Raw genomic sequence first — 13,888 nt, 5'->3', positions numbered from 1 at the left:
TAGAGTTTCCCAAAAGGTTCCTAAGCTTGCACATCTGGCCAGTCAGGAGAGAGAATAACAATACCAAGTAGGATTGCTTATGGCCCCTGGAGAAGGCCGCTTGGAATAATCAATTCATTTCTTGACTCTATGCCAGTGTACACCCTGGGGAAAAGGAAGGAATGAGACTCAGATATGGTCATAGTAAAGGGAAGTAGGTAAATTGGAAGCTGAACTAAGGTTAGGTCTGAGGAATGCGAAAGAGTAAGAGCCATCCCAACTGTCCAAAGCATCTTTCTCATAAAAAAATGTGTAATCAGAATTTTCCTATTTCACTGAGAAAACAATGCCCCCCAAACACCACCATCCATGGCACTGTTTAGATGGTTATACTGAGGATTATATCTCTCCCGCACTCCGAACAAAGGTATTTTGGTGATTTGAAGAAAGATTCCCAACAGAAGTGTCTGTATCTATATGCTTAATCTTCAGGGAGTGAGACAATTAGAGTAGGATTATGTGGTGTGGCTTGGTGGAAAAAATACAACCTTCTGGAAGGAATTGTGTCACTGCAGGTGGGCTTTGAGATTTTCACACCCCATTTTGGTCCCTTTTCATCTCTCTGGTCATTCTGTTAGGATGCAGTTTTCAGATAAATACAGCACCAAGCCTGACATCATGCATTCTGCCATGTTTACTATGGGATTAATCCTCCAAAATGTAAGCAACCCCACAATTAAATTCTTTCATAGGACTTGCCTTGGCCATGCTGACTCTTCACAACAGTAGAATGGTGACTAAGTTAGCCATGGGAAGTGGAATCAACTATAACTCAACTTTCTCTACATGGCAATATAGGGAGGAAGACTGCAGCTTCTACCCCAGTGGTAGCAGTTCTAAGGAAGGCATAATTATTAGTGCTTTGGCAAGCCATCCACCTGCCATCACTTTCTGAGACATCAGAGAGTTTTTGAACCTTCCTTTCTTTATTTCTGATTGACCTGGACCAGCACATCCAACATCAGTGACAAATTATTGATGGGGAGGTGCCAGGAGTTTAGAAGGATAGAGAAGATAGAAGCTGTGTCTTCAGATCTTTTACTAATTTGGCTTAATCCAAGCAGGTTTATGAAGAAATACAGCATCATATAGATTATTTACATGGGGAAATGGCCACAGTCATCAAAGAGCCAAGTGTAATTGTGTTGCCAAAGAGAGCATGGGACACCTCAGAAACAGGTGAATAAGCCCTGATAGCCAGAGCCCAAGAGATGGATCCAAAAAGACCACAACCTTGATGCCCTGGAGGCATGGGCTCCAGTCCTAAATCATTCTTTTTTTTTTTCTAGAAATATTTTATTGCTGAGACCCCACCAGCTGTGCAAAGTGATCCTGGAATCAATCACCTTCCTCCTTGGCAATGATATCTTTCTTGAGTGGTCCCATGAATGCTTTATTCCCCTCCATGGTCTGGAAATGACCATGACAAAACTTGGAGGCGGTGTCAATGAACTTCAGGTCAATCTTCTCAAGGGCCTGACTTTTGATCTGGACCTGTAAGGACTTAAAAAGGGTAAGCACTCGCTTCTTGGTCCCCACCACACAGCCTTTGATCATGATGAAGTCATTGGTTACCTCACCATAATGGACAAAGCCACCCAGTGGGTTGATGCTCTTATCAGACAGGTCATAGTCAGTAGATGCATTGTTCTTGATCAGTTTACCATCCTTAATGAGGCATCCTTGACCAATCTTGTAAATCTTCTTGATAATCTCTGTTCAGTGATGGTAGCCTTTCTGTCCAGCTCGAGCCATAGAGAAAGCTGCACAGGCAGGGTTCCAGGCTCTAATCCAGGCAACTTTGTGCAAACCTCGATGGGTCTTTTGGGGTAGTTTCTTTGTCTGCCAACAACTGGTCACCCCTTTGTATCCTTTGCCTTTTGTCACGCTGATGACATCAATCATCCCATCCTGCCCCAACACCTGGTTTACAGGAACCTGCTGCTCCAGCTTCTCTTGGGCCCAGTCTTGATTCTCAGCCACAGTGCCTCCATTCACCTGGATCTCCATCAAGTGTGCCTTCTGGCACAGAGGAAGCAGACTCATCTGAGTGTGAACAATCATGCGAATGGCCTGGCAATAGTTCTTCATGCTGTTGAAGTCATTTTCCAACTGCTTCTTGCCTGTGTCATCCTGCCATTTCTCACAGTACTTGGTAAAAGTCGTCTTCTTAGATTTGTGCCACTTCTTATAGAACTGCCTTTTACACTCATCACTGATATGCTCAACAAATATAGTCATGAAGGTCCAGAGGCCTCGTGGGGTTTCAACATATCTTACAATGCCCACAACCACCATTGGTGGGGTTTCCACAATGGTCACAGCCTCCAGAACTTCTTTTTTGTTCACCTTAGATCCTGGCCTGTCAACTTCCCAGACGATGTGGGTCATGGCACCCTTGTAGCCTAGAAAAGCTGTGAGGTGAACAGGCTTGGAAGGGTCATCCTTGGGGAGGCTCTTAATTTTCCCATGATGCCGGCTGTTGTGCCTGTGAGGCAAGAAGCCCAATGACCCATGCCTGGGAGCTGAGAATTTCCTGTGAGGCATCTTGCCACCACATGCCGCTTATAGAGCTAGATCATTCTTATTGAGGCTACTCCTGAACAAGGACACAGAACGAGAGTTGTTTGTCCTTTAACAATTGACTCTGAGAAATCTTTGGGTAGGCCTACCTCTCCACTTCTGATTCTCCTGTTGCTGGTGGTTTCATTTCATGAATTGGATTTAGTTAATAAGTATATTTATGGCTCTTGTTTCTTCAGGCTGCTATATAACATGTCCACCAGAAGTGATCCTCAATGATGTGGGTCTGGGTACCAGAGGTTTTCCATGGAGATCTCTGGCCAGGCCTAATGCCAGGGTTCCAGCCAAGGGAAGTGATTGCAGGCAAAGATGAAGTTTCTGCCATGCCTTCCAGGTCACTCAGTAACTCTGAGCTGCTTTGCACTGAGTTGGGTTGGGCTGGGCCAAGGAGAAGCCGACTATTGAGTGAGGAGTGCAGTGGAACCTCAGATGGAGAGAAGATCTCTTCCCAAATGTTACAGCTCTTGGAACATAACACTCAGATGACAGAGTAGTTCTCGAGCACCTTTAATTCCCTGGATAGGATTTATATACAGTTTTTGGGGTGATTCAGGGTTCGACAGCAGGTACCTCTCATTTGTGGGAAGGCTTGGTGCTGCTCCTACGTGACTGATAGCCACACACCTCTCCTGTGGGGGCTGTGGGGATGGTAACTTTGACAGGAGCCAGAAGGCCAGGAGACATGATGGAACACCTTCCGTCCCATGTAGGTGGAAATCACCATCCATCTAGTCTCTGGGGTTCCAGACCTTTGTTCGACTGGAGACCAGGCTGTCTGTGCACAGCCCACTACCCCACAAAATGGTAACATTTTTATTATTTCACTCAAATGTTTGTTGGGCCATTTAAAAAGATCTATTGGTATATAACATGTACCCCACACCACAAACCCCTGATTTCTGATTTCTTGAGGTCTACACATGGGTTTTCTTACATAGTTAAAGGGACAGTGTTTGGATGACAGGGTAGAGATTAAGGTGGAGAGTTCCTATCCCCACACTTATTACCTGAAAACCAGCTAAATAAAACTCTTTCTTCCTCTATGCCTCTATTTACAGAGAGGAAACTAGGAAAGGGGACAACATTTGAAATGTAAATAAAGAAAATAATAATAATAATAATAATAATAATAATAATAATAATCTCTTTCCTTCAGTTTCCAGCTGATTCTGTGAAGTTTATCTCTCAGAGAAAGTCTATCAATAGCATCCATCTTAGCTTGAGCGCTAGTCTGCTACTATTGTCTTTGTCACTCTATTTTGCTCAAAAGAGAATAGAAGGATAGAGGGTTACAGGATAGTACCCAGCTGGTGTATTGCAAAGGCAACCTACCAGTCAAGTTTTTGGAGCAGTTGAAATTGCCTGCATGAGTCCTGTATTAGTGAGTTTCCTGTGACTGCCAGATGGTGTACCTTGTCAATGTCATTATATTAGTCCTATCACTTAATTTCCTAAAGATTCTAGTAAGCAGAGGTGTGTACCATCAAGGTGTAATAAAGAACGGCAGGCTCTCAATAAGACAAAAAGGCCACCAACAGATTGGAAAAGAATCTTTACCTATCCTAAATCAGACAGGGGACTAATATCCAACATATATAAAGAACTCAAGAAGGTGGACTCCAGAAAATCAAATAACCTCATTAAAAATGGGTCTCAAAACTAAACAAAGAATTCTCACCTGAGGAATACTGAATGGCTAAGAAGCACCTGAAAAAATGTTCAGCATCCTTAATCATCAGGGAAATGCAAATCAAAACAACCCTGAGATTCCACCTCACACCAGTCAGAATGGCTAAGATCAAAAATTCAGGTAACAGCAGATGCTGGCAAGTATGTGGAGAAAGAGGAACAATCCTCCATTGTTGGTAGGATTGCAAGCTTGTACAACCACTCTGGAAATCAGTCTGGTGGTTTCTCAGAAAATTGGAAATAGTATACCGGAGTATCCCGCAATACCTCTCCTGGGCATCTATCCAGAAGATATTCCAACCTATAAGAAGGACACATGCTCCACTATGTTCATAGAAGCCTTATTTATAATAGCCAGAAGCTGGAAAGAACCCAGATGCCCCTCAACAGAGGAATGGATACAGAAAATGTGGTACATTTACACAATGGAGTACTACTCAGGTATTAAAAAGAATGAATTAATGAAATTCCTAGGCAAATGGATGGACCTGGAGGGCATCATCCTGAGTGAGGTAACCCAATCACAAAAGAACTCACATGATATGTACTCATTAATAAGTGGATAATAGTCCAGAAACTTAGAATACCCAAGATATAAGATACAATTTGCAAAACACATGAAAATCAAGAAGATTGAAGACCAAAGTGTGGACACTTTGCTCCTTCTTAGAATTGGGAACAACACACCCATGGAATGAGTTACAGAGACAAAGATTGGAGCTGAGATGAAAGGACGGACCACCTAGAGACATCCCTACCCAGGGATCCATCCCATAATCAGCCTCCAAACGCGGACACCATTGCACACACTAGCAAGATTTTGCTGAAAAGACCCTGATATAGCTGTCCCTTGTGAGGCTATGCCAGGGCCTAGCAAACACAGAAGTGGATGCTCACAGTCAGATATTGGATGGATCACAGGGCCCCCAGTGGAGGAGCTAGAGAAAGTACACAAGGAGCTAAAGAGGTCTGCAACCCTATAGGTGGAACAACAATATGATCTAACCAGTACCTCCCAGAGCTCGTGTGTCTAGCTGTATATATATCAGAAGATGGCCTAGTTGGCCATCACTGGAAAGAGAGGCCAATAGGTCTTGCAAACTTTATATGCCTCTGTACAGGGGAATGCTACAGAGCTGAGGACAGAGTAGTAGCAAGTAAGATATCAGCCTGAGCTATGTAGAAACAACATGAGCTGGAAACACACACACACACTCACTCACTCACTCACACTCACACTCACTCACACTAAACCTTCAGCCACAGAGGTGAACATGATATAGATCACTGCTATGGTGCTACACCCAGCAAAGAAATGCCAAATACCTTGGCACAGACCCATTTGTGGCAATTCCTATGTTCTTAAAAATGTGCTGTTGCTAGCTTTAGATACACTATCTATCAGAAGAACATGAGAATGTCAGGCAAGAAGCTAGCAAGTGGAACCACTCTGGGATATTGTAGCATACATCCTTTCTAAACTATATACAATGTTTCTCCTTGAGAGTTGCTGTAAAGAGGAGTCAACACATGGACAGTTTGGAATGCATTTTCTTCAGATCTCTGTGCTTTTCCCCCAAAATCATTTCCCTTAGGAGGATGTCAACTCTTATTTAAAGTAGTGTCTTGTAGAGATAACACCTTGAGGCCACACTGGAATTTAGAGCAAGTTATGTGCTTAAACTGGTCTGAACTGTGTCTTTATGAACATAAAAGGATGAGAGGATAGGAACTCACACACACACACACACACACACACACACACACACACACACACACACACACTCACAGTGGGAGAGGACAAGATAGAGAGGGACAGAGAGAGAAACAGGGAGACAGAGACAGAATCTGAGAGCCCCTCTTCTAGTTAAATGAGAAGCTGTGTGAAAAACAAAACAAGCAGTAGTGCAAAAGCAGGAAAAAGAGAAAAAGAAACACTGTTCAAACTTCCAACCAGCTGCAGAGATTCGGAGGCCTTAGAACCTCAGCTCAGGTCTAGGGAACATGAGCAGCAGAACAAATGAAGATTTGGGAAGAAAAATGGATACTTTGAATCCATGTGTCTCTTCTGTCTTACATGTGGGTCATAGCTATGGAGTTCCAGACAAATGTGTTTAATATGAAGGGCCTGTAAAGTCCAGAAAGCAGTAATGGGACTATAAAAGGGAAGAAGAAAAAAAAAAGACAGATCTCAAGGTAAGTGGGAGGGCAGAATATATGTTCTATGAAAGCAGATGGGGAGGAGCCTGCAAGTGGAAATTTTTTTCCCATTACATTATGAAATTTTCCTATTCATTCAAGTGGGTATACAGTGTTAACATCATACAGTGACATTAACATCTGCCCAATCAGGCCCCCACCTCTCTGTACCCGATCTCCACACAGATCTTCTGATTCTCCCTCTTTTAGTTCCAAGTCATTCTTTACCTTGAGCATTCCACACCTTCCCTGCCCACTCCATCCACACTGGTGCCTTAGCTTAAAGCTAGCTGTCCTGCATATTGCTCTGATTTTAGCTGCCTTGACACCTGTACAGGCAGATGCTGCTCCCAACAGCCCATCTGAGTTTCATATGCCTGTAACATGTCTTCGCTTCCTCACAACACCACAGTCTGAGTCTATGATAAGTTATGTAATTATGGGTGCAAGAACTTATGGGTCGAAACTCCAAGATGCACTGAAGGAAGAAGGGAGCAGAATGTCTAATCCTCCTGACTATATAAGAAGAAAACCCAATTAAATTATACAAAAATGACATTTGCCTCATATGTGTAACTGTATGTCCCTCAGAACAGACTTGTGTCAATTCCTTGTAATGTTGCAAGACATTTTCTTTTTCTTTTTCTTTTTTCTGTTTTTTTTCCATTTCCAAATTTTTTTAATTAGGTATTTTCTTCATTTACATTTCAGTTGCTATCCCAAAAGTCCCCCACCCCCACTTCCATACCCACCCCATCCCACTTCATGGCCCTGGCATTCCCCTGTACTGAGACATATAAAGTTTGCAAGACCAAGGGGTCTCTCTTCCCAGTGATGGCTGACTAGACCATCTTCTGCTACATATGCAGCTAGACACACAAGCCCTGGGGTTACTGGTTAGTCTTCCACTAGCAGCCTTTGGATGAAGACATATAACTCTCAGCTCCTCCTGCGCCATGCCTACCTGGATACTGCCATGCTCCCACCTTGATGATAATGGACTGAACCTCTGAACCCATAAGCCAGCCCCAATTAAATGTTGTTTTTTATAAGACTTGCCTTGGTCATGGTGTCTGTTCACAGCAATGAAACCTTAACTAAGACAACAGTTCCACCTACAGGGTTGCAGAACCCTTCAGCTCCTTGGGTACTTTCTCTAGCTCCTCCATTGGGGGCCCTATGTTCTATCCAATAGCTGACTTTTAGCATCCACTTCTGTGTTTGCCAGGCACCGGTATAGCCTCACAAGAGACAGCTATATCAGGGTTCTTTCAGCAAATCTTGCTGGTGTATGCAATGATGTCACCGTTTGGAGGCTGATTGTGGGATGGATCGCCGGGTATGGCAGTCTCTAGATCATCCATCCTTTCGTCTTAGCTCAAAACTTTGTCTTTGTAACTTCTTCCATGGGTGTGTTGTTCCCAATTCTAAGAAGGGGCAAAGTATCCACACTTTTGTCTTCCTTCTTCTTGAGTTTCATGTGTTTTGCAATTTGTAACTTGTATCTTGGGTATTCTAAGTTTCTGGGCTAATATCCACTTATCAGTGAGTACATATCATGTGAGTTCTTTTGTGATTGGGTTACCTCACTCAGGATGATGCCCTCTAGGTCCATCCATTTGCCTAGGAATTTCATTAATTCATTCTTTTTAATAGCTGAGTAGTGCTCCATTGTGTAAATGTACCACATTTTCTGTATCCATTCCTCTGTTGAAGGGCATCTGGGTTCTTTCCAGCTTCTGGCTATTATAAATAAGGCTGCTATGAACATAGTGGAGCATGTGTCCTTATTACCAGTTGGAACATCTTCTGGATATATGCCCAGAAGAGGTATTGCGGGATCCTCCTGTAATACTATGTCCAATTTTCTGAGAAACCACCAGACTGATTTCCAGAGTGGCTGTACAAGCTTGCAATCCCACCAACAATGGAGGATTGTTCCTCTTTCTCCAGTGTTGTTTTGATTTGCATTTCCCTGATGATTAAGGATGTTGAGCATTTTTTTTCAGGTGCTTCTCAGCCATTTGGTATTCCTCAGGTGAGAATTCTTTGTTTAGTTTTGAGCCCCATTTTTAATGGGGTTATTTGATCTTCTGGAGTCCACCTTCTTGAGTTCTTTAGATATACATTGGATATTAGTCCCCTATCTGATTTAGGGGCAAGTGGAAATTTTTAAATAGTGCAGAGGGGTAAGTGATAACCAAGATTAAGCAGAGAAGAAAAAGCTCCATGGAACCATACTGTGCTTTAATTCATGTAATAACTGTTTGAGGGTCCAGTTAAATGGTACAATGGGTAAATGTGCCACTCGCCAAACATGATTACTTGAGTTTGATCTTGGGTCCACATGGTAGAAGAACCAAATCCTGAAATAATCCTCCAGCCTCAGCACTTGTTGACCCTGCAAGTTACTACCTGCCTGGAAAGATATGCTTCTCAGTGCTACATAGCATGATTATTGTAGGCGCTATTAACTGCTTTGTATATGGATTTGAAAAGTTAGCAAGCAATGCCTCACCAGTGATTTAGATTAAGAGCTGGTGACTGAGGAAATCTGTGGTTGTGGTGATTGAATATGAGAATCTCTCTAATTCTAAAAGATTGGAACTTTTGCTGGATATCAATTGTACATGTATTCTAATGATTAAGAAGAAATAGAAGTTACTGTAAACTCTGACTTTCATTTTGTAAATTTCTATACTTGCATACATTTTATATGTCTGTATACTAAAAATTTATGCAAATCACAAACTAGAAATAAAATATCAATGTTTTTTAAGAGAATTCAGATACAATCCCTTTGGATTGCATTTTGCTCAATGAGCTGCAAAGTCAGTACCTCAAAGGCATAGGAATAAAAAGAAGGATGCAACTTTTAGAATAAGTATAACCTTCTCAAGCATAACCAGTATTAACCCATGAAGGCTGACAGTCTCCTGTTGGAATAAGTGCTTTAACAGTGAGCTGCATCTTCAACTCTAAAATCTAATGCCATTTTCAACCACTATTAGCAAATTTATAGTACTTCAATAGAAATTCATACTAACCATATTAAGAAACACTAGCATCTCTCTTTTGATCAACAGCAAAGGGTTGTAAATTCTAATAATTATAGATGCAAAGTGACATGAAAACTAAAGGTGGATCCCTAGCACACTAATGCACATGTGTGCTTCATCTACAAGGACCAGTCTATAACTCTGGCTCCAAATACACAAGGTTCAGCTCCTTAAGAGCAACTGCAAATGTAGATTGTTGAAGAAGTTTCTGGAAGTTTGGCTAATGGTTTAATTTGTGGAAACAACTAAGTGAGATACAGTCTTGACTGCCTTCAGTCCGTTCTATCTGTTTCCAACTGGTTATGATACAAAGAAAGCATTTATTTAACTTTTTCTTTGTTAGTATCATATTTTAAGTAAAAAGCTAGAATACATGATGGGGTTAAAGCAACCTATGGAGTTATACTAGTTGTTAATGTATTTACTATTTATATTCAATTCTCTCAGATTTTTAAAAGAATAATTGATTCCACAATCAGTAAAGTTAAGTTCCTAACATATCTTACTGCCGCTATTACTGTTTGTCAACAGTGTGGCTCTCATTATGGAGCTCTGTCAGACTGATAATGTTTGGGTCCATGAAATTAATAGACATGCTGAGATAGGATACTACCTACATCAATTAAAAGAAAACAAAGCACACAAAATAATTATTTGATAATATTCTCATTGTCTTTCTGACCAAAGACCTGAATAAAAATACAGGATCTGCCAGGCGGTGGTGGTGCTCACCTTTAATCCCAGCACTTGGGAGGCAGAGACAGGCAAATTTCTGAGTTCGAGGTGAATTCCAGGTCAGCCAGGGCCATACAGAGAAACCCTGTCTCAAAAAACAAAACAAGCAAACAAACAAAACAAAAACAAAAACAAAAACAAAATACAGGATCTGGAAGTATTTGAGGGGCCAGGGTCCACTCATTAAATGACCACCCATTAGAAGATTTCAACAGCTCTTAGACATGTCAGGAAATGACTAAGAGCTATAAGGAAAAGTGTGTTGCACTCTAAAGCAAATATCTATGAATTGCGTTATTCATTTTAACTTGTCAAATTTAGGGTAGGGAATGACTGATAAAGGAGAGTTATGCAGAATGGTAGCGTTGCAACAAATAAGGCCTCATTAATAAAATCTCTACTCTTCCAAAGATGCCTTACGTAGCTGAGATCTGGGAGGTCACATACTACAATAACTGTGCTTTATATCTAGTTGTGTCAGAGCATGGAGGAATATTTTTGGGTGACTATTTAAATATAAATGTGTTCAGGCTGCATTAGACTTCATGAACTGCTTCTTTCACTTAGCATTGTTTTCAGGATTGATCCATGTTACAGATGTATCAATTCTTTGTCTACTATATTTTTTTATAACCTGCTGGGGGAAAGCCTTCAACAGTCTCACCCACCCATGAACCTTGTGAACCTTGTTAATTATGAACATGATAAGATAGTTCCATAGTCCCATAGATAATTTTAGACCCATTAGTAAACAGGTGGTAAAATATGTACATCTGCATATATAAAATGGATTTAAATGGAGTTACTCTATACTGACAAGAGAGTTTCTCACCCAAAAATTTATCTAGTAAAAATGTCCCATAGATACAATCCCTTCAAAAATATGGAATAATCCCATGGCTCATGGTTAGCCTCCAAAACTCAATGTTAAGGTCCTTTTGCTGAAGACATTATATCCTTGAGTCATAGGACATGGAGAACTCAATCTGGTACTAACCTGGAAGGTTCATCCCTGCCTGATAACATTCACAATATTAGGATATGGCCTTCATGCTAACAGTGAGAAAATAATCAACCATTTCCTCAACAGTGAACCCTGTGATTAACAATGTTCCTCAGCCAGCAAATCACGATCCCAAGTGAAATAGTAGTGTGAATGTTATGGGAGTAACCAACCCTTTCCACACTAGATTCAAAGTTCCACATTTATTTATGTTGATGTTGACTGGGCTAAATATGTATGTGTAGGACATAGCCCCTAGGGGAGATCTGGCTACTATTTGCCCACTGTAAATAAATAGTATTGTTTTCTAAGTTTCATTTCTAGACACATAAAATAGTATAGCTCTAGGTAATCATCAGAAAAGAGTCTCTGTCAGTCAAATCTGTTTTTCCCTTGGGCATATCTAGGCACCATTGTACCCCAGGCTTGACTGGAAAGAATGATGAGTAGCCAGTTAGGATACCAAGATCTTGGTTGGTGTAAGTGTGGGAGAAATAGTCTTCTCTTGAGACGGTTTTCAGTGAAACAGATCTCCTTAAATTGGAGTGAACATGTAGGTAGGGGCTTTCAGGGTAACTGCATTATTCTCCAGTGCAAATGTGCTGTGAATGTTTCATTTGCATGAAGAACTCCATGTGTTGGCTGGTCCTGTCATAATAGAGTGAAAGGAAGTTTAACCTGTAATCTAGTCACCAGAGTAAATGATTACCTCAAGGGTGGTGGAGGTAGGTGTTGTAAGTGAGCTGGAACATGCAGGCTCAGACAAGGAGGACACAATGCTCCTAGTGTTGTATTCAGGATAATATTTTCAGGGATTGGACATGTTTCAAACTCACTCTTGTGTCAGACTTTCTCTGTAAGTTGTACACCTTTCTGGTCCTATACTTCTCCTAACAGTGTATAACAGTTATTAGAGTCCTAAAAGACCACTTGATCAATGTACAGAGAATATGGGTCTGTGGAGTTCTCAGCTTACATGACCCGGCTATATCACAACCTCATACTACAAAGCGATGGAGTTATGGCAGAAAAAGGTAGAGGAAATTTTTGAGATGCAGAGGTAAGGATGTCCAAACCAAAACAGTATTTATCTGTTATGATAGGGTTGCTGCACACATTACTTCATAGCAATTGTACCTGCATGCCCAAAAGGTGAGCAAGATCTGGGCAATGAACATCTCAGCATTAACAAGGGAGAGGCTCATGCAGGACCATCCTTAGGTAAGGACTTGCTGGCAAATGGTGGCTGCTGAGGAGAAGAGAGCCAGTTTTCTTTGGGGATACATCCCTGAGAGGCTACTCATGCTCCAGTAGATTTTGCTAATTCTATCCATGCTAAGTGGGCTCTGTTATCTTCTTTAAAAATACATAGTGTGTAAAGGAATAGTGGTTACAGATAGGAATGAATTGAGGGAAGTAAAGTGTGGTGTTTTAGATAAAAATGTATTATGTGACTGTAAATAACATTTTGAAACATTAAAATAAATACAAAAGAAGTAGGCATGCTCTCCTCAACGATAAAGACAGAACAACAGACACAGAACTTAATGACTGTTGGAGCTATGAAGAATTACTAGGACCCAAAACTTCCCCAATTCAGGATTTCAGTACAATTTACCACCTGGTCCTAATTAGGATGAGATACCAGCTGATAGTGTGGAGTAATTCCAAGATGAGGTGGTTGGAATAGGCATGGCCTGCATGGACTTGTGTGTTTGAATGCTTGACCCATTGAGAATGGCTCTACTAAGAGGTGTGGTCTTGTTGCACTAGGTGTAGCCTTGTTAGAGGAAGTGTGTAACTGGAAGAGGGCTTCAAGGTCTGATATATGCTCAAGCCTGGTATAACCCAATCTCTTTCTGCTACTTGCAGATCAAAATTTAGAGCTCTCAGGTCCTCCAGCTCGATTTCTGCCTGCACACTGCCATGCTCCCCACCATGATGATAATGGACTAAACTTCTGCACTGTAAACCAGCCTCAATAAAATTTTTCTTTCTAAGAATTATTGTGGTCATGTGTCACTTGACAACAATGGAAATCCTAAGACAAGAGACAAGATTTAGGACATTGTCTTCAGTTTCTCATATTAAATTTGAAGTACCCAGTGGACTTGGAAGAAAAAACCAATTCGATAAATTAGGTGGGAGTGGCCATAATTGGAAAAAGTATATGCATCAAGAAAGTGACTCTTTGCAAAATACACTAAAAATACAAACCTACATAGAAGTTTGAACTACTTCATTGAAAACAAAAGAGCTAAAAATGTCCTGGTATCTATCCAGTTATCCAGTAATATAGGACTCTCCAATATAATCACATGCTGTTTCATAGTCACATGATTCACTTATTTGAATTATGGGAACCACTGCCCCTTTGGTTTATTACATTCAGTAAGCAAGGTCAAACATTGACTTTCTCTGCACTCAACTGCCCCTCCTTTCAACTTCCATGTCCTCTGCCCAACTCCTTATAACTGTACTCAAAACCCAGATATCCACCAACAAGTAGCCCACATGGAGGGAAGATTTGCTCGTGAGCAAGAAAGAATCTTGTCAGTTTACTGCCCAAGGCAGTGGTAAG

The 13,888-nt window shown here is 41.2% G+C and overlaps 1 pseudogene; it reads right to left on the bottom strand.

Moving 5' to 3' along the window:
- Gm2871 (predicted gene 2871) lies at nucleotides 1,326–2,612 on the bottom strand (annotated as a pseudogene).

The sequence above is a fragment of the Mus musculus genome, chromosome 14 (assembly GCF_000001635.26).
Source record: "Mus musculus strain C57BL/6J chromosome 14, GRCm38.p6 C57BL/6J".
Taxonomy (NCBI): Eukaryota; Metazoa; Chordata; class Mammalia; order Rodentia; family Muridae; genus Mus; species Mus musculus.
This window is presented reverse-complemented; position numbering and strand designations above follow the sequence as displayed.